This window comes from Leptidea sinapis, chromosome 30, assembly GCF_905404315.1.
Source record: "Leptidea sinapis chromosome 30, ilLepSina1.1, whole genome shotgun sequence".
NCBI lineage: Eukaryota > Metazoa > Arthropoda > Insecta > Lepidoptera > Pieridae > Leptidea > Leptidea sinapis.
The window spans coordinates 83,231-106,135 of record NC_066294.1 but is presented as its reverse complement, the minus strand read 5'-3'; the positions used below and the strand labels follow the sequence as shown (position 1 = coordinate 106,135).

The following is a 22,905-nucleotide window of genomic DNA, read 5'->3' as shown; positions in this document are numbered from 1 at the left end:
TACTTTGTACACTGCATCCGAGAATCGATACGCTTGTTTTTTGAAGTCAGCAGCTACTATATGTGACGCATTGAACCAGGGTTGTGATCTGCCACCTACAGAGCTTGGTATGAAAATATGCATGCCCTGAAGTTGGTACTATGTGGTGTGATAATCGGTCATTGCAACGGCACAGGCAATGCGATCATTCGAAGAGAAACAAACCTTGCCCCAAGGGAAAGATGCGGACCAGAAACGCATCCTATCCCAATGTGCTGACCTGTAGTAGCAATCGCGGCGGGTCGTTTATTGGCACTAGTCACCAGGCAATGCTGACGAGTGGACGTTCCGAGAGGGTCTTCGACAGAGACCTTGTAACTAACGGGATGAGTAGTCAGCAGAAAATCTAATAAGCATGGCATGTGGCCGTCCATACACCAATTCAAATTAATTATTATACACAGATTGCCCTGCGTAGTCTGTGGTGCGGCACGCAAGCTATTCGGCATCAAGCCCGTTGAAGTCCCCAAGCATACAATTTCAGCGGAGGGGATCCGAGCAAGCACGTCGTCAATTGCCGATTGAAGGCAGCCCATGGTTTTGTCCACCCGTTTTACTTCTGCGTTAACTCTTTATAATATGATATTAAATAAATAAATTAATAGATAAACCTACTTTAATTGATTTAATTGTAACTGGGCTACCTAATTTCATAGCAGATGAAATTGATAGAAATAAATTAAAAGAGACTGAGGATTTATTTAGTAGTAGTCGGGGCTTAGAACATTTAATGATTAAAAAGATTGAGGAAAAAAAGGCAGTAGAATCAGAAAGTAAAATAATAGGAAAAAATTTTAAAGACCGGCCATGCAGAATCTGTGAAAAAGAAAAGAAAGGGTCTCGGTATCATTCAGAATCTGTATGTTGGTTCAAAAATAAAGATAGTGATCGTTCTAAGAAAGAGCCAATTAGGAGTGTTAATAATTCACAATTAGAGATGAGCTTAAATGAAATAGATCCAAAAAACTAATAATTCCACCATTAATTAAAGTTAAGTTAATAATAAATGATTCAATAGAAACGTTGGGGGTTTATGATTCAGGATCAAATGTTAGTTTAATTAATTCAAAATTACTATCCTTAAAAAATTACCCAAACGACACTAAGAATAAACAACCAAATTTGAAAACGATTAATGGTGTAAAAAAGTCTATTGGAATTATAACATTAAAGATAAAGATTTTTCAAGTAGAAAAAGATGTGAATGTTTTTGTAATTGATGAAAAAAATTTTGATTATGATTTTTTGATTGGATTGGATTGTATAAAATCTTTTCAACTGGTTCAAAATGAAAACTTAGAAATCATACAAAATTTGAAGAAAGAAGTTAAACAAAATAATAAGTATATTCCTGGCTTTACAGGTGACAAAATTCAAAACAAACCATCTAATGATAGGGAAGTATCGGTGAAAAACAATTTTTGTATTAATGATAGGAATATAAATCACTATTTGCGAAATATAAATATGATGTGGGTTTAGTGAAAGGCTATGAAGCACATATAGACTTACTAGTAGATACATACTGTGGCAAACGACCATATAGGTGCAATTTTGAAGATAAAAAAGAAATAGAAAACCAAGTTTCAAAATTATTACAAAAAAAATTAATTGAAGAATCTTATAGTCCTTTTGCAGCACCTGTAACATTAGCTTTTAAAAAAGAAGAAGGAACAAAGTCTAGACTATGTATAGATTTTCGTGATTTGAATAAAATAGTGGTGCCTCAGTCGCAACCATTTCCACTTATAGAGGATTTAATGGTAAAAACAAGAAATTGTAAATTTTTCTCAACATTAGACATAAATTCAGCGTTCTGGTCTATTCCTTTAAAAGTAGAAGATAGCAAGAAGACAGCATTTGTTACTCAAGAAAATCATTTTCAGTGGACATGTTTACCATTTGGCTTAAAAACTTCACCTGAATTTTTCAAAGAATACTAACTAGCATTATTAGAAAACACAAACTATCAGATTTTACAAATTTCATTGATGACATTTTAATATTTTCTCGGACATTCACTGAACACATTAACCACTTATCAATGTTATTAGAAGCACTTTCAAAGGAGGGTTTTAGACTGAAATTCTCTAAATGTAACTTTGCTCAGGATTCTGTGAAATACTTAGGGCCACATCATAAAAAAATAATACAGTCACTCCACTAAAGGATAACTTAATAGCAATAAAAGATTTTCCTGTGCCAAAAACAAAGAAAAATATTCGACAGTTTCTAGGTAAAATAAATTTATATGGAAAATATATACGAAATGTATCAATCATATTAGATCCTTTACATAATTTGTTAAAAAAGATCAAAAATTTAATTGGACAGAAAATTGTCAAGAATCTTTTGACACAATTAAGAAACTGCTTTGTTTAAAACCTATTTTAGAAATCTTTGATCCAGATTTACCAATACACATTTATACTGATGCTAGTATACAGGGTATAGGGGCTATTTTGAAACAACTACAAGAAAATGGAGATGAAAAGCCATGTGCGTATTTCTCAAGGAAATTAAATAATAGTCAGAAGCGAAAAAAAGCCATTTATCTAGAATGCTTAGCGATAAAAGAAGTTGTAAAATTGCTCCCGTTCTACAAAAACATATCTACATCTTCTGGTAGACCATTTTACCAGATATGCGCACATTATAACATCAAAGACTCAAAACGCAAATGATTTTATAAAACTTGTAAAAAAAGTTATTCCAGATAATAAAATTCGATTGATTCTATCTGATCAATACCCAGGCATGAATTCAAAAGAATTCAAAAATTTTTTGGAAAAAGAGAACATACCTATTATCTTCACTGCAGTAAATGCACCTTTTTCAAATGGTTAAAATGAAAGATTTAACCAAACATTAGTTAACAAAATAAGATGTAAAATTAATGAAAACAATGATAAAATTGCATGGACAACTGTCGCTCATGAATGTACCCAGAAATATAATGATACTGAACACACAGTGACAGGATTTTCTCCAACTTATTTAATGGATGGGAAAATTATTAATATCTTACCAGATGAATTTAAAAAACATAAAACACAAAATCATTTATTACTAGATAGAAAAATAGCTTTGGATAGAACTTTAAAATCACATAATTATAATAAGAAACAATTTGATAAAAACAGAAAAAATATCCAATTCAATGTTGGAGATTCTGTATATGTAGAAAATGGCAACAAACTTAATAGGAAAAAACTTGATGAATTAAAAATTGGCCCTTATAAAATTGTAGACAAATTATCTAACTCAATTTATAAAATTAACACAGGATAAAAAAAAATTGAATCAAACTTGTATCACATTACAAAACTTATACCAGTGTCTGAAGAATTTTGGAGATCTGAGGGGGGGAGACGTAAATGAACACATTAAGTTTGACTTTAAATGTCAAAGTTTTACATGTCTATTTATTCTATGGTGACAGCACTTTGCACTATGTTCCTTCTTTAACGGTATTCACTCTGGTTTTATGTAATCGAAAATTAACTAGGATTATTTGTAAAGAAATACTATTAATCATTTTAGATTATTAAAATATAAATTGGAGCAATAGCTTTTAATGTTGTTTCTCTTTACAAGTTTGTAAATATTATTGTAATGTTTGAAAGTGTAAAAGTTAGTAAGTTTTATAACTAAATAAATTTCTCTTTACAGAGCAACAATTAAATAGTTTTTGTTTCATTATAAAACATATTACATTTATTTAAATGGTACGGCTTATGTAAAGGGCAATCATGCAAATAACTATCGTCTTCAATTTGTTTAGACTTAATACTGAATCCGTGTAAATAGTTTCGCAGTTTGCTCATTTTAATTAATTTGAATATGTTTAGTGTATTCCATCGTCGACTTTTCTATAGACCTATAAAATAAAAACAATGACCCCATACCTTGTTTTGTTATAAGACATTAGGAAGCGTTTTCAATGGAAGCCGGGTTGATTTTTTCCGAAATTATCAACAATCATTGTCATATTTAAATTATTATACACAGAACCCAAACATATTATAAACCTTAACCTTCCTCGTGAATCACTAAATTTTTTTGTGAAAACCATATTTAAATCCGTTCAGTAGTTTTTGAGATTATATCTATCTATCTATACGCGGCGGAGCACTTTATTTTTTATACAGTAAAACCCACTTAACACAATTTCATAGGGACCCAACCAACAAGAAAGCGTACTGTGCGGAATAGGGAAAAAAAACGTACTACATAATAATATTATATTATGATATCGCATATTAAATTATACATTTATAAATTAAATTAAATTCATAGTGTAATTTAAAATACGTTGTTTAAAGTTATAACTTATTTTGGTTTCACAGAAAGATTTTGATGCTAACAAGATTTTCAACATAACTTAAATTTTGCAGTGCGTTTTCGCTTTGGTTTAAAGAAGCTGCAAGGCGTCTTAAATCACTAACAGCTGATAATGACTGGGCGATTGACAAAATCGGAGTTGATTCCTCTTCGTCTTTATCATTCACACCTTTTTGTGTGTTATTCACATTATCAATAGGTAATTTATTTTAGTTCATAGGGTGCCTGGTGTACATTGTCATCAATAATGAATATCCAGGAAAACCTTGGAGTATAAGGGGTTGTTGGCGTATTAGGAGTATGTATTAAACGGGATGATGACGAATCGTTCTAAGCATTAAGAAATATATGAAATCTGACTGAAAATGACTGGAGTAAAATGGCGTATTATGCGAGAAATCGTATTAAGTGGGTTCTAGTAGTAGATTATCAGTTCATCTTAATAATTATGGTTGAAGGTGGAATATGTCAAAGCATGCCTTGTTGAGGTGCTCACCTGCGACGGGGGACAACTTCCTCATGACACACCACCGCGACTTCCACTGCAACAACAACAAACATATATGTGAAAACAGAATGATAGCCGCGAGATATGAGACTCGCAGCAGACAGGGTGCTGAGTCCTGGCTGCTGGCTCCCACTCGACACGTTGAACTAGTTTTCCCGGGTCGTAATTTGTTGAAAGCAACAACGTGTTATGTGTCTACAGATTATCCACATAACATAAGTTATAATTAACTCAGCTTTTAAGCCCGAATATGCAAAGAATTTATTTTTACAAAAACCTAAGCGCTGAAGTTTGATACAATGAACATTAGCCCTGAATTTACCTTTCATAAGAATTCCAATAATGGAATTCTGGATGTGTGGCGGTCCTCCACAGAGCGGTTTTCAAGGAGCTTTCTTCGTACTACAAAGCTGTGGAATGAGCTTCCTTGTGCGGTGTTTCTGGGACGATACGACATGGGTACCTTCAAAAAAAGCGCGTACACTTTCCTTAAAGGCCGGAAATGCTCCTGTGATTCCTCTGGTGTTGCACGAGATTGTGGGCGGCGGTGCTCACATAACAACAGGTGACCCGTACGCTCGTTTGAATCCTCCTATTCAATAAAAAAAAAGTTATAGTAAAATTGACCTCCATGCACGTTATATGAAAGGATAGGTTGTAGAAGAGCTATCTGCTACGTGCTGTGCACTCAGATGCAAGCACGCAAATTATTGCAAATGGTAGAAGGAGAACAACTGCGAGGATTTGAAGAAATAAAGGAGAGCGACCTTCTTTCCGTCCCGGAACTTGACGGTGCCCTCGATGATGGTGTTATCGTCTGCCATGATGGAGCCCCGCGCCGTCGCTCCCGCGGGTCATCACCGCCCCCTCACATCACCGCAACACAGCCTGCAACAAAGATGGCAGGGTCAGTAACTCGTCCGAACAGCAGCAGTGATACTGGTTTTAAAAGAAGGCATTTCGGCCTGGGAATATCAGCAAATATATTTTGCTTCATATTTTGGCTCAGGAATAATGTTCTTTGGTTCATCATCTCCATCGGTATCTCCGTTAGAGATGTTCTTCATTTAGATGAAGATAGAAAAGTGAGAAAGAAGAAAAGCATCAATTCGTGAACATGTGGTGCTTGTAGTGCCAGGTTAGGTAAGCCGACCTGATATAGTTAGTAAATCATTGTTTTTGTTGGATGCGATTACTAATTATGACAATAACCACGACCATCATGTTCACGAAGCATACTTACAATATTGAATTCAAGCTTGATGGTAATAAAGGTGGATACATCAAATATACGATAATAATTTATATTTATACATTTAATTCTTTATTTCTTTTTATGAAATAATTTATATTATTTAAATACAATTCATATATTGCATGCAGCTCCTTACAAACTAATTTGCTATGTATATTACAGCCATTGTAAAATACTCTATTTAATTGAAAAGAGTAGCCGTTGGGTTTCTTCTAAGTTTTTCTTACAAGCTCAACTTTTTCCGAATATATGGTAAATTCAGTAATTAAAAAGAAATATTTATAGTGACTATTCAAAAACGCTTAGTTTAAGCCTAATTGAATAAAGGTTATTTGACTGTCTGACTGTGTTAATGTATGTCATATAGATAAATTGACTTAGCTTTCAACTTAAGCGATGACGCCATTATTGTTGGTGATTAAAACCTAGGGTTTATTAACTGGAAGTCACAAGCTAACGAAGTTTTTATGACTCCCTTTAACAATAACAATACTCTTGGCTTTGGCAATTTAATTGTATTAGTAATAGCGATGACCGCTTTTTAGATTTAGTATTGAGTAACATGTCTAATATTAATGTATCAGCCCCTCCTGACGTGTTAAGTAGGAAATATACGAATCATCCTAGCTTATTGTTAAATATTGAAAGTTCTGGAATATCATGAGAGGTAATACAAAACTAAATTTTTATAAAAGTGACTATGTTTCTATGCGTCCATGATAACGTAAATAGTATGGTATCTGAGTTCTATAAAATAATTAACAATACCATTAACAAATTTGTTCCTAAAACAACCAATACGAGATCTAAATATCCGGTATGGTTCAGCTCTTCCTTAATAAAATTGCTTGCTGAAAAAGAAAAATTACGTAAGAGGTTCCGAATATATAAGAATCCTAGAGATGAATTAGAGGATCACATGATTAGAAAGCGTTGTCATAAACTTTACGATGATTGCTATACTAAATATAAGCGAAATATGGAAGCAAACATTCCAAATAATCCAAAATATTTTTGGAGTTTTGTTAAAAATAAAAAAGGCGGCAATTCAACACTTCCCTCTTGTATCAAAATGGATAATTTTACAGCACAAACAGCAGCGGATATTGCCAATCTGTTTTCATATAAATTTTCTTCTATATACACTTCTGGTCAGAGTCGTGTTCGCAGTTCTAGTTTAGTCCATATTGGTAATGTCCATTCTCTGATGTCCCTGAGCTTCAGTGAAGCTGAAATATCTCTGAAAATAAAAGGAATCGATATTAATAAAGGAACTGGGCCAGACTCGATTCCTCCTCTCTTTGTAAAACGATGTAGGTTTTCAATATCATTACCCTTAACTATTATCTTCCATAGATCACTTAATTAAATAAGGCACCTCTCGCTCGAATTCTTCGCGAGTAGAAAAAGTTCAACGATACCAATTCAGAACTTGATATATTCGGTGGTGGGCTGGTCAGGTTTAAAGAAAGTGTTGTTAAACACTTAGCTGTTACTCAATCTGCATTTGTCAAGTTTTTCATTATTTTAATAAGTTAAAGTTATAATTTGTACTTTCATTTTTTATTTTGTTTTTATTATAGCTTAGATAGCATTAGTTCTATTTTTCAAAAGTATTTTTTGTAATTTTTATGTTCACCATAATTGTTATATACTTTAGAACTACTAATTATAACATAATATTAAGAAAATTGTATTGTATAAGATGTGGTGTGCTTTAATAAATAAATAGTATAGTCATTTTATAAGCCTTAGCTTTCCCGCACGGCCGCACGTCCCATGCCCGGGTCATCTAACACTCGTTTGGGTGAAGTTAGCTCGATTTGACTTTAAGAGCGCGATCAGTCAGAGTAAAGTTAACCAAAGTTTTGCACATGGTTGTGTAAATGATGTTGGGAATTCAGAGATGAAATTATTGTTTTGAACTGAAGAATTCACACATTTATGCTTTGTAGACTGCGCGGCGGTAGAACTATAGGAACTTGCTTCAACAAACGCTGTGAACAAATTATGTATTGCTCCGTGAGAAGATCTCTTTTGCCATATAAAAAAAAATCCAATTCGAGCAAAACCTGTAGTCAGGGCCCGGTCTGATGAGTAGGGATCCTCCAGATGTTTTCAGTCCTGTCAGATGGTTTCTTGTGAGGTCTCCGCTGTCTTAACAATGGGTGGGCGCAAGAAATGGTGAAGATCGGTTGATGACTCCGAGCTGTCTCGCTGCGAATTACGCAGTTATTGTTGAGTTAGTAGTATCTGTGGTTTAACAGGCATTTGGTGTTGTTGTTTGACCAGATCTAAGGATGTATTGTGAATTACACCAACAATAAAAGACCAACAAACAGCTACCACCACTTTCTATGGGTAAGCTTCCCTTTAGGGTATTACCTTTTATGTTTGAACCGTAGTTAGCCATTGCAATGTTCACTTTATTTCTGTGCCAGTCCCACGTGCTCTACAATATTTCTGTGTAATCACCGGGTTAATCAACACTAATTTTCTATATTTTTTAATTTGCCGATGCCAATGGGTCAAAATTGTGGGTATGCCCGTTTCTACCATTGAATTCAATTCATTATTAAGATATCTCAGTGACTGGTCTTCCTCGGGGTTCATTCTTCATTCTTCAAGTCGAATAAGGGTTTCAAAAATAAATTTGTAAAATTGTTAACAATAGTATGATTGCAAGGTGGCACGCACACGCCTCGGGCGGTTGCTGCTCAATCATACTAGCTATAGTCATAATAACATCAACATACCTGCTGTTCATATTAATTAATATTTAATTTTCTTTATTTATATAATTAATAATTTTATTTAGTTTATGTTGGTCTCAGTGAGTAATACATCTTTATGCGCTTTGGTATCGAGACACTTGGCCCGTGGGGCCCAGAGGCGCGGAGAATGTTCAAAATACCTTCTTCGCGTCACAATAAGGCTACTGGAAACCCAAGCGCTGGCAGCTATCTCGGTCAACGGATCAGGCTAGCTATTCAACGCGGAAATGCTGCCAGTATCCTAGGTACGCTTCGACGTAATGACAATTTTAATTTAATATACTTATAGTATTGTAAATCTATACTAATATTATAAAGCTGCAGTGTTTGTTTGTTTGTTTGAACGCGCTAATCTCTGGTACTACTGGTCCGATTTGAATTATTCTTTCAGTGTTGGGTAGTCCATTTATCGAGGAAGGCTATAGGTTTTTTTTCAAAATTAGGGATCCGTAATAAAATTGCTATTTTGTAACACAAGGTGTAAAATCGAAAACCTATTTTTGCGTGCGCTGCAAAAACTATTGACGATAGAACAAAATGATGTACAGGCTATAATATAGGCAATATTTTATAAAACTATCGCGTGAATTATACTTTATATGGCAAAACAACGTTTGCCAGGTCAGCTAGTATAGTTATAAGATTTGTTTTGTTTGAATAAATATTTACTTTATTTATATAATTAATAATTTAATTTACTTTATTTTATGTCAGCACTTACAAGCGATTCCAGAGGAGAATCAGATCCTGATTCAACACTTTCATAATTATTGTTTGATAAAATAGTAGGTACTCTAATCAAGTTATATTTTGAAAAATTTTCGACATTAAGAATGTATCTGTTTTTTTGTAAATAAGAACAAAAGTAGTTGTGAATAATTATAAGTATCCATTATTTTTGTATTATTATTCATTACCCGGCTGTGCGACTCAGTGAGTGTGAATAATATTTTATAAAAAAATAACGATTTGTAAATAAACGTGAGGAGTTGAAATTACTCTTCAAACGTACAAACCTACTTATACAGTGGTTACTTGACAAGCAATCCTCATTATCAGTGAACAATAAAGTCCTGTGTGGTTCCACAAATAAAAATTGTTCTGCATTTTCTAAAAGAAGTGACTCGGCAACGCTGGTGGAGGAGACAAGGGTGCTTGAGATGGAAACTGGAATGTCAGAAAAAAAATTCTCAAAAGCAGAAGCTACTTCCTGCTCAGAGTGGATTTTTGTATTGTTTATTATTAGATTGTAATCAAACTTGCAGTCTTTCGCTCTTCCAGATTCCCAGTTAATAACTTTCCAAGTCATTCTTATTTTATTTGAAGCATTTTTAATTATTTCTCTAATATGCATTGACTTAGCAATAGTACATACTTTCTTAAATAATTTTGAATAATTTTTGACATATATAAGGAAAGATGCATCATGATTACATGATGATCTCTCACTATATAGTTCATATAACCGTTGTCTGCTCCTATGAATACCAGCTGTTGCCCAGTTGTTAAATGACAAGAGACCACCCGAGTTGACTGTCTTTGAAGTAAATATAGAAGCAAACTCTGTTTTAATTATTTTAAATTACTTACCATACATCTCATTTGGAGTACTGTTATAATTCAAATACAAGTTTGAGAGTTTTTCTGAAACATTGCCTCTATATTTCTCCATTCGCCTATTGTTTACCGGAACAAACATAAACTTTTTAGTTGAAGTACATTTGTTCCCTTCAATATTAAAAGAGGCTAATTGACCAAAGTGGTCTGAGCACAGTTTACTAATTATTGATTGAGAAATAGGTTTATAATTAGTAAAAATATTATCAATACAGCTCTTAGAGGTGCTGGTTACTCTAGTAGGTTCTAAGACAATATTTGATAAATTATATGATTTAAACAAAGATTTGAATCTAATACTTGTGGTGGAATTTTCTAATAAGTTAATATTAAAGTCACCACAAATCATAATATATTTTTTAGATTCTGATGATTTTGATAGAAACTCCTCCAATACACTCTCAAATAACTCATAAAATATAATTTTATTTTTATTTTATTTTATTTTAATAATGTAATATTAAAGACAATACTTGGCGGAATTCACACTTAATAGAAACCATAACATTTGGATCATAATTTCATTATCGAATTTTCTAGAAATTTTTGAAAAGAAATACATAACATTATCACCAAGAACAAACATAAGCTTAGAACTCTAAAGGTGTCATCCATGATAGGTTTGTAACTACATGCATTGTTATTGGTGAGACGTGCCTGAGTCGCACACGTGACGTGACGTGTTTAAAACAACGCAATTATATTTTGTTACTGTTTATTATTGTTTAATATTGTTTTAAGTCGGTTGTTATTATTATTATTATTTATTGTTATTTTTCTTTAATACTGAATTGTTTTTTTTCGAGACGAGCAGGACGTTCAGCTGATGGTAATTGATATGCCCTACCCATTAGAATGCAGTGCCTTTCAGGATTCTTGAAAAACCCAAAAATTCTGAGCTGCACTATAATTGCGCTCGTAACCTTGAGACATAAGATGTTAAGTCTCATTTGCCCAGTAATTTTACTAGTTACGGCGCCCTTCAGACCGAAACACAGTAATGTTTACACATAAATGCTTCACGGCAGAAATAGGCGCCTTGTAGGCTCCTATGAAATGCCCAGTCACTGAATATTGATTAATTATTGATGTACACCTTTTTACTTTAAAAATCTAGTTAAATTTAATTGTGAAGTCAATTAAAAATGTTTAGAACATTTGCTTTGGGCCAGTACGGCACTTTAAAACTTCAACCATAATTTAAATACTAGAAATAAATACAACCTTATAATGCCCCCTACTATACTCTGTAAAATAAACAATTCTTTTCCATTCAATATTATTAAATTTTACAATAAATTCCTAAAAAGTGTATTTGAATTATCAATAAGTAAATTTAAATCTTTTATTTAACGCAGATTCATATCAAAGGCTTATAACAGTATTGAAGATTACGTAAACGCTATTACAATGTGGAATTGAATAGTACATATTATAGTTGTTACTTTTATGGATTTTATGGTTCAGCGTTGTGTTGCTTTACTGAATTTTTTTAAATATGTAAACTTTTGTGAAATTAGCATGTATTTGAATTGTATTTTTTGGTTATTAACGTTGACGAGCAGTCTGTAGAGTTTAAGTAAGTAAAGTATTTTTGACTTTGACCTTGACTTAATTTATATAAGGCAGTCGCATACACATTATAATGTCAAACATTATAATAATGTCGTGTTTCAAGTGAAGTACCTTCTTACTCGCCGTTATCAAACACTTTATCATCGACTGGTTGTTCAAATGTTTTTATCTTAATCCCGGTGATAATTATTAATTATACATTGTTTATCAATATAATTATTAGCATACTGATTATTTAAATTCATGTTTATTAAATATTCAATAAGTACTTCGTATACGTTTCATAATCACTATAGTATGGTATCAAAACGGCGTGATTTTGTGCAGTTCGGTCCGTTAACTATTATCCAGGAGTCTAGCATCAGTGAGCACTCGATAATCTCTCGACATCGACTTGATTGAGAACAAAATAACATTTGTATGCTGATCGTTCTTGACTTCTACAACACAATGATAATAAACAAAACACAACCTCTCTCGAATAACAAACAAGTGGCAGTTGAAACATCGTGATGATGGGCTCGAGTATTGATCCGCCATTCAATTATAATTGGCTCCCGATGGAGGAGCGAGTGCCAACTGGTTCTGGTGCCTGCTACCACTGCGATCTATGTTTGAACGTCAACTACAACTTTTCTATCAAATCTCGTTAGAGATTGAACAAGACTAGTAGATAGACCAGATAGGTATATAAGTTGCATTGTTAAGCGGTCCATCAGCCAAAAATTTCTCCCAGCCACTGCTGTGTATCGGTAATAACAAATTACCTGTTAATTAATTGTCGAATAGCGTTTCTATTAATCAATTCATTTGAGTTTTATATTAAGTATTCCTGAACATTTTAGCTAGACACAAACAAGAACGCAACTGGTGGAGTTCTTGCATAAAGGAAAGGGGGCCTGCATAATACAAAGTCAAATCTTTATTTAAATTTATTGATTGTGTAATAAGCGAATACGAATCAACCAATCATCAAATTTTTTTCGATAAAGGTAGTCGTGATAACTCTAAATCTAAGTCAGCCAAAACTACATGACGGAATACGTTTAACTGGCATGAAAATCTCATTAGCAATGTGATTTTCGTGCCGACACTCAAAGAAAAGGTTTATATTTAAACACAAGTCACAGCTTGTCTAAGGTGTGTATAACGGATATTTCATATTCATATGGAAGATTTAGATTATTTGATGACAGATATCTATCTGCTTCATTTTTGTCAACTGACAAAAATTGCTTTCTTTAATAGATCTTGATCACTTCAGTTTATATTGTGCTTTACGACGTTTTAGTTAAGCACAAGCTAAATACTGTTTTGTAATAGAAAAAGATAAACTCCATTTTAGACGTCGTTATTGTGAGTTCACCGACGCTGTTATAGTTGGATCACCGTCTAACAAAACACGTGTCTACGCCATTTTTTTTGTAATAACACCATAATTGTTTTATATTTATGTGACATAATACTTTGAAAATAACTAAATTAAACGAGTCACGCCGTCCTTATCAGTTTATTGTCTAATCATTCTAACCACGCCTGCTACAAAACTAAGTCTTAAATCAAATTCTTCAATATGGGCGCACCTTTGGAATCAAGAATGATGCCAAGAAATATAGCAGATTCAACCGGTGTTATCACCTCTCCGTTAAACAAAACACTTACATCTACATTTATGTCATGATGTGCGGTTAATTTTAGATACTTGGTTTTCTTGCTATTTAACTCATCAAATAAGTGCAAGGCTGTTTGGGACCTCATTAAAAACAAAAGTGTCAGTAAATTTCTCTCCGCGTACATAGATAAATTAATATACAAAGAAACTACAATAAGTAACCCTCAAGAAATTGCTGACCTCTTTAATAATAAAATATTTGCGAATGTGACAGATCCCAATTATAAAAATACTCACACCAATATTTGTTACAAACAAGTTAAAACAGGAAATAATTCTATTTATCTGAAGCTATGCACTCACGATGAAGTAGCAGCTGCAATAAAATCATTAAGAGGTACACAATCAACAGGTTACGATGAGATCTCTACCCAGCTGCTAAAATATTGCAGTAGGTTTACCTTATTTGTCGAACTCCTCACATATCTAATAAATCTTTCTTTTTCCCAAGGAAAATTCCCAGAAAAACTTAAATATTCAATAATAAGACCAGAGGGCCTACCATCAACTTTTAATAAGCGATGCGATTCCGACGCAGTTCAGTTTGGGTACCTAAACTGAATCACTAAAATTTGTACCATGAGGTGCCTTTTATGAATCGCGCTTGGATCGCTTATAAAGAATGAACGAATTAAATCTGTCTGTGGTCCGCGGTGTGAGAAAGAGATGACGCTCTACAGTCGTTGCATAGGTTTGTCTCTCTTACTCGAACCATACGCGTTGCGTTTCGAAACCTAAAATGATATGATTTTATTTTAGCGGTTTTTTTGCGTAGAAAATACTAAAAATACATTTAAAAATTGCGCAATTGCTTCAAATTATAAAACATTAAGCCCTTTTTTATACTTATTAAATAATAGTAATATAAGTAAATATAGTTCTTTAAATTACAAATTCAATGTTTGCTTAGGTGTTATCGTAAAAATAACGAGTTATGAACGCACCTCCATTGATGTTTGATTTGACAGGACCACAGAGTACATTTTTTTTAATTAGTTCTTGCGAACAGTCTAGCCTGGGCCCTTACTGCCTCGTCTTTAGTTTTTTCATTTTTGGTATTTATTTTCTGTATTTTGTTTTAGATGGAAAGAAACAAACTAAGTGTAAATATTGAAAAAACCAAAATGATTCAATTTAGTAACAAGAACAAGAATCGTAATATGTTTAAGAGTATAAGTTATCAAGGTAAATCTATTGAAGAAGTCCCTACTATAAAATTCCTTGGTACCAGTATAGATAAAAATTTAGACATTAATTTATCTTTGCTCTTAGGCGAACCAGAAAGACTATATTAAAATATGAAGCTGCAATCATTGCCTATCATCGCTATATAGCATCTATAATTAGGTATGGTATCTTGCTATGAGGTAACTCCACAAACATAAACAAAATACACTGGTCTTCAAAAGTAAGTATCACACTTTTAAAATTGGGATAACGTTTTAAGTTCACAAGATATACTTTCGAAATAAAAAGGACTCCAAAGAGAATTTAATTTTGTACATAAAAACTTTATAGTCGGTAACCTTCTTTTAAGAATTGGTTGAAAAAAAAACTTCAAAAACAAAACCATTCCTTTTTCAAAGTGGACGTTTTCGAATTACAATTTTACCATTCACATTTTTCTTTCTGTTTTAAATTTCTTTTCAAGATCGATGGGTCTTGTTTTAAAAATTTATGCTAAAAAGCACATAACATTTATTTATCATGCTTCTTTCAGTTGAAGAATGTGCTAGGATCATGGCTTTTCTGGAACTAGGCATCAGTATGCGTCGCACTGCAAGAATGGTGGGTGTGACGGTACGAACGGTCCAGAAGGTAAAGCGAAGGTACGAAGAGACTGGACACCATCTGAGGAGACCTTGTAATGGCAGACCCAGGTGTACCAGTGCCCGAGAAGATCGTTATATTATTTCCACTGTGTTAAGAAATCGCCACCAAAATGCAGTTGAAGTCCAGCAACAGCTACTTCAGACCCTGAAGGACTACATTAGTGCCAGTACAGTGAGAAGAAGACTTGCTGAAGCAAATTTGAAACCCCGAAGACCAGCGTGTGGCCCAAAACTCGAGAGACAGCATCGAGTAGCGAGACTGCGATACGCCCGTGAACACATGCAGTGGGATGAAGAATGCGACAGGCGACCTGGTGAGCGATACCTTCAAGCCTGCATCTCAGAAAGAGTCCAATACGGTGGAGGCAGTGTACATGTATGGGCTGGCATATCTTCAGAAGGTCGCACAGAGCTAGTAGCCATAGAAAATCACCCTCACTGGGCAAAGATATGCTCAAGAGATTCTCAATGAGTATGCAGGGCCGTATTTAGCAAATATGGGTGATGGATCGATGCTGATGCATGATAATGCCCGGCCACACACCGCTCATATCGTACAAGAGTATATTCAGGAGGTCGGCATCAGCGTGATGGCTTGGCCATCAAGAAGTCCTGATCTCAACCCGATTGAACACGCCTGGGATGAGCTTGGGAGGCTAGTCAGAAATCACAGACCACCACCTACTACCCTCAGGGCACTAAAGCAGGCCCTGGTAGAAGAATTGGAGAATATTCCCCAACATCAGCTCCGAAACCTAGTGTTCAGTATGCCAAACCGGCTCGAAGCTGTAATCAGAGCTCGAGGAGGCAATACCATTTATTAAAAATTAAATAACATGTAATACATTTTAGTTGAATTTTTTTACACTAAACTAAAAGTGTCTATTTTCATTGTTTTATCTTTTTTAAGTTAAAAATGTTACTAATGTGTAATTTTAGTTTCTTAGAATTAAAGCCTATAAAATTTGCAACAAAACGTTTTTTATCTTAAATCTCTACCTTCTATAGTTAAGAAAAAAAATTAATTTGAAAAGTGTGATACTTACTTTTGCAGGCCAGTGTATTACTGGCTCAAAAGAGATGTATAAGAGCTGTGGTTGGTATAGGGCCCTTCGATAGCTGCAGACCTCTATTTATAAATTTAAACATACTGACTGTTACTGAAATTTACGTACTAGAGGCTAGCTTATTTGTTAAGAAAAATTCAAATCTATTCACTCGGCTGGGCGACTGTTCTTTGTTTCCATCGCGTGATCCTACGAGACTTCGAGTACCCCACATTAGAACCGCGTTGTACCAAAAAAACTGTCATGCTATGTGTATAGAAATGTTAAATAAATTACCAAAAGAAATAACACTTGCTAATGAACATAACACCTTTCTTGAAATCGTTTTGGAAGAGTCTCCTCCCGTTATCCTGCACCATTCCCGCTGTTTTTGTGGGAGGGAAGTAGCATTTTATTACCATTGCACCCAATTTAAGTGTGTTACTATTATATTTATTATATATACCTATACTCGCATCTATATTTACAAATATTACAATTAAATTAATTATTAGAATTAAAGAGTATTAAAATTAAATCATCAAAAATTATAGAGTATATGCTCCTGTTATTGAAACACCTGACATTATTATATTAATGAATATTAACGGAAGTTGGAAATTGCCGAGTTGTAGTGAAAAATTGAAATTCGTTTTTCCTTTAATTTAACATATTTATTTAATCAAAATAATTACCATTATTATATATGAATTACTGCCATCTAATAAGAAGGTCATTTATGTCTTTGCGTTAGAACTGTGGTGATCTAGATTCGACTGTGAAAGCAATTTTGTACTGCATCCTGAGAAGAAGACTTTTTATGACGTAGAAAATTGTCCAAATCACAAAACAAATGGTAGACCGTTGGAGCAAGATCTGGCGAATACGGAGACTGACGAATGGTTTGTAATAATTACAGTTCCTGTAGAGTTAAAACGTTTCTCGTGCTGTATGTGGTCTCGCGTTATCATGGAGCAATAATGGTGAAGATCGATTCATGAGTCAGGGCTATTTCATTGCTAGTTTTGGTATCATTTTTTGGAGTTCGGCACAGTAGACATCATCGTTATTGCTTGACCAGATCGGAGAAAGCTATAGTGAATAACACCATGCCGAGGCAATCAAACAGTTACCATTAACTTTTTATTGGTTTTGCTTTGCTTCAGGACACTGTTGCCGTATTTGACCTGGGGTCAGCCATTGCGGTTTCGCTTACGGTAATAGTAAAGAATCCACTTTTCTTCGCTTTTCACAATTCAACAACCAACGTTCCAATATTCTTTTATTTATGTATCGATTAAATAAGGCAAGTTTCATTCAATACACGTTTCTTTCTACAGATCAGTCAAATCATGAGGCACTTTTTCATATTTTTTTATTTTATTGATTTGACTTGACGTGACTTTGAGTCAACCATGCCGCTAATTCCTGGGTAGTTTGCCTCGGATCGGCTTCCACCATCTCTTTAAATTCATTCTTATTCACCTGTGTGGGCGGTTTTCCACGTTGTTCGTTCTTTAAATCAAAGTTTACATCACGAAAGCGTTTAAACCAAAATATCTCGGTGCTTTCGTTAGCAGTCCCCTCTCAAGACGCAACATTGATATTTGTTATGTATTAAGCTGTTCCTGCCGCGGAACTAACTGCGTCGGAACTCGTATTCAAAAATCACTTGAATTTTCGAAGTATACGCCTTTCTTGTCTAAGCTGAATAAAAAAGCAACTGTAAGTCGATAATCGAATGTTGCATATTTTTTAAAAGAAGAACTGCAAAGGTACCATGTAAAAAAGTTTTGTTCAAAAACCATGAAGGTTCTATGTCAATTCGAAGTGCCTACTAGAATAAACCTATATAGTTATTAATAAAGTTTTCATTCATTCATTCAATAGATATCAATATAACGTATTCATTAAATATTTCTGAAAAAGCATTTTCTTTTTAAATATTTAAGAGGGGACGAACGGGCAAGAGGATCTAGTGATGGGGAATGGTGAGGCAACCGCCCATGAACATCCACAACAACAGGAGTCAAGAGATGCGTTGCCGGCTTTTAAGGTGTGAGTATGCTTTTTTCTTGAATGTCCTTAAGTCGTATCGGTTCGGGTAAACAGTAGCAGAGGATTGATTCCACAAAGTGGCTTTGCGAGTCAAGAAATTTCATGCAAAAAGCACGGCTGTAGAATGCTAGACGTCAACGTGATGAAAGTGGTATTTGACGTATAGCAATTTGACGTACTGTTTGCTTGTGAAATACGTCCGCTGGAATCAACCCAAATAGCTCCCCTGAGCCCTCCCCGTGATAAATGCGGTAGAAGATGCTGAGAAAACTATACTATATATATACTATACTATCAATATTAGACCTAAATTTTTTCACGCACACTTTCAATTTTATTATTTTTAATTTTTATATTAAGATTGTATCGCTTGAAGCCATTGAACATTCGGTACACAGTATGAATTCGTATTGAAGCCATTCTGTGTACCAAAAATCATATATAATTTGTTTTTACTGGGTTGAAAATTAATGAGTTTTTCTCTGACCATTTGTAAAGTTCGTCTAAGTCTGAATTAATTAAATTTGTTGCGTAATCTATGGCGTGAGGATCGAAAGATAAATATAGTTGAATGTCGACTGCATATATTTGATACTTACAGTGCTTTATATTTTGCAGTATGTCCACACTATACAAAATAAATAAAAGAGGGCCTAGTATGGAACCATGTCGAACTCCTCTTTTTATGTTACTACACTTTGAATAGCGAACTCTACCATACTCTTCTGTGATTACAACTTTCTGAGTTCTATGACTGAGGTAACTATGAAACCATTGTATAGCATTTTCACTGAGTCCATAGTAGGCTAATTTTGATAGTAATAGAGTTAAATTTAAGGTGTCAAAAGCACGAGAATAATCAAGCAATACTAAAATGGTTACTTTACCCACATCCTGAGCTGCTAGAATGTTGTCAACTACGTCTAAGAGTGCAGTCATGGTACCTCTTTTCTTTCTGAGCCCGGATTGATGTTCTGGTAAAATTTTATAGGTTTCTAAATAATTTATTAATTGCTTATTTATATATTTTTTTTAATTATTTGAGAAGGTAAGGAAGAATTCTTACCGGTCGGAGGTCTTTTAAGTTATCGCGATTGTCTTTTTTTAGCACAGGACAGAAAATAGCATGACGCCATAGGTTTTGAGATCGGAAGGAGACATTTATTATAGTTTAGTATTTTAGGTACTGTCAGTAGTAACATGACAAGTGTTGCGTGGGATTTAATTTCATAAAGAGCTTTACGTGCTATATTATCATCAGTCGTATTAAAATCAAATGTTGTATTACTGTATTTGTAAAATTAATAGTAAGTCAGAATTGATAATGACACATGGCCAGTGCCTGGAATTTAATGTCTTGTGTGTTAACTATATAACAGAGTACTAAACGGTGGTCTCATGCCGTTGTCATATGGCAATGGTAGCTTTGGTATGCCAATTACATCTGCACTTCGTGTTTCTTCAACTTATTTTCGTAGCTGTTTATTGAAAAGCAATGTATGCTTCGCGGAACATTTTAACTACGGCAAACAGCAGCGAGCAACACCATAGAGTTCTTTACTACTACAACACACGCAACAGGATATTTATACACGTACCTATTGTGTTCTTTGATATATTAACGCGTAGCTAATTTTGAAGAAAATATAAAACATACCATCAAGATCATCAATAAATCATACGTGGCTTAAAAGCTATTCATTTAATATTATTATAATATGTTAATTTTCATTAAACCGTTGACTCATATCACTAATAATTATTAACACGATTCTAAAGTTACCCATCGCTACCGATGAAACTAGGGAAAAACCATAATCGTAAGTAGAAAGAAACACTGGTTGAATAGTCATGATGACAGGTGTTTTCTATATCTGTACGTTTTGACATAATTACATTGTCATTAATCAACTCATCACTGATCGCAAGACCGTTGGAAAAGAATAGTATTAAATTATTAAAGAAGAATTTCACATCTGAAAAAATCGGAAAAGCCAGGGATTTTTTTGTTTTTGTGGTCGGTGTGATGAGTGTTTTCTTGCTTAGTTTAACGTTGAGTCCAGCAATCCTACGCTAAAACTAACAACAAGCTTGTTGTAAATTGAAAAAATCAGATTACTACAAATTCCCTGTTTATATCTCACTATTTTTTTTACTTTATCTTGAGAATATTTTTAATGTTTTACCAATGATTTGGTTAAGACGCAAGAATAGCCCAATTTTCATATAAGGATCGGCATTGTCCTTTATGTTTTAGCCCAATAAGGTACTTAAAATGCTTCCCAGATATTATCGGTTTTTTAATATTTGAATTTATATATGCTTGTTTTTCACGAATCAGTGCTTGAGGAACATAACGTTTCAAGTCCTTGTAACAGTATATGTACTACATTATTATTTTTACGAGCTCTTCTATATGCTTCATGTCGACTTTTCATGATCAATTTTGTATTATACGTAATCCGTAGGTATATTATTTATGGGTGGGGTTTGCAAGAAGATCTCCAGCTGTGAGACCTTGACGGAAACCGTAGTGGCAGTCGCTTATCAGCTGATGCGGTTGATAATGGAATGGAGGTAATGGTAATAGGTCGGTGGACGAATCCAAGCGTACACCTTTCTTAGGGATAGGGTGCACTATAAGTAAGAGAGCCAGAAATGACAGATAAGGGCTGGTGCCAATTCCGGAGCAAATGTCTACAGCACAATCAAGGGAATGTCATCGGGTCCGCTCGGTTTATGAATGTATGCGAAAAGCGCCTCAAGCACAGCGCTATGGTGAAATTTTACCTCCGGCACGTATGAGTGGCAACGCGGAATATGCGGAATATGCACCTTGGTAGGAAGCCCAGGGGATCACATTTCTCTTTCGTGTCATGGGCCAGCGAGTCATTGTCCCTGTACAGTTGCGGAATGGCAGGCTGGCAGAAGTTTCCTCGGACAGCCTTGGCGACTGACCAGAACGCACGAGTTCCCGAGGAAGGCGTGCAAGTCTCTCGCCAATTCTGCCGCTGTGCGTTGACTTCGCCTCACCAATATATTAATAATAATTTAACTATGTATATATGTGTTGTGTTGTCATGAATAAATGCATACTTTACTTTACAATAACTCTTTTGAAGTTGATTTTGAATGTAGATGATTGTATTTTTTTTAATTTGAATTACTTTTATTTAGGAAAATACAAAACATTACAAAAGCGCATTGTAGGTAATTCAGTTCCACGTCATTCAAGCCAAGTGGCATGTTAATACTTCCGAGTAATAAATTAGTATACTTCGTTATTTATATCGACCATAAATATACAATTACGATACGACATGGGTAGATTAAAAAAACTGGACAAGTGCGATTCAAACTCGCCCGCCGAGGTTTTTATATGTATTATTAGGCGCCTACCTGCCTGTTAAAATTCTTATAATTCTCATAAATCGAAAACTATAAATCATAAAAAATAATTAAAAATGTTTAAGCTTATGCCAACGAACCCCGTTCATACGAAACCCCTCATGACACGGTTAGCTCAATTCAAAATTTGGGCTGCCCACGGCGTTTCTTCTACAAAGACACTGTTTTTGTTGTGTAGGTATAGTTTTTAGACTTTTTGCTACACTTGTAGTATAAGACCGTAGTACTTGCCAAATGCCAAATTTTATAGTAGTCAACCGAAAATACCCTATAACTTTTGATTCCCTTGTGAGTTCGAAATATATACGTTTTTTGCAGGTCGGATTTTTTTAAGTTAACTTGGAAGTTTGTTTTTTCACTCCTTCAAGAGACTGTGGACTTAAGTATATGGTTTTAATTGATCAAGATAAGGGTTTTGACAGACGGACGGGCTGACAACAAAGTGATCCTACAAGGGTTCCGTTATTTCCTTTTGAGGCATGGAACCCTAAAAAACGCGTACACCTTTCTAATAGCCGATGTTGATACCGGTGCTGCAAGTGATTGTGGACGGCGGATATCACTTGACATCAGATGACCAAGCGTGATTAAGATATTTTGTAAATCAATGAAGCTGTACCGTAATGTTTAATGATGAGGGTCTTTTTACTTCTCCTCCTTAAAACTCTACCTTTTCCAAAGTGATGGTAAATGGTAAAATGTACTTTTAAGATTCATAAGTACCATTTCATTAGGCTAAATGAATATATATATATATATAAATATATATATATATAT

The 22,905-nt window shown here is 34.2% G+C and overlaps 1 long non-coding RNA gene across 1 annotated transcript; it reads left to right on the top strand.

Annotated features, from left to right (window-relative positions):
• Positions 1-17,435: 17,435 nt before the first annotated feature.
• LOC126973837 (uncharacterized) lies at positions 17,436-22,678 on the top strand. Its single transcript, XR_007731430.1, has 3 exons — positions 17,436-17,564; positions 19,339-19,479; positions 22,447-22,678. It is a non-coding gene; the product is annotated as an uncharacterized LOC126973837 (long non-coding RNA).
• Positions 22,679-22,905: the final 227 nt, after the last annotated feature.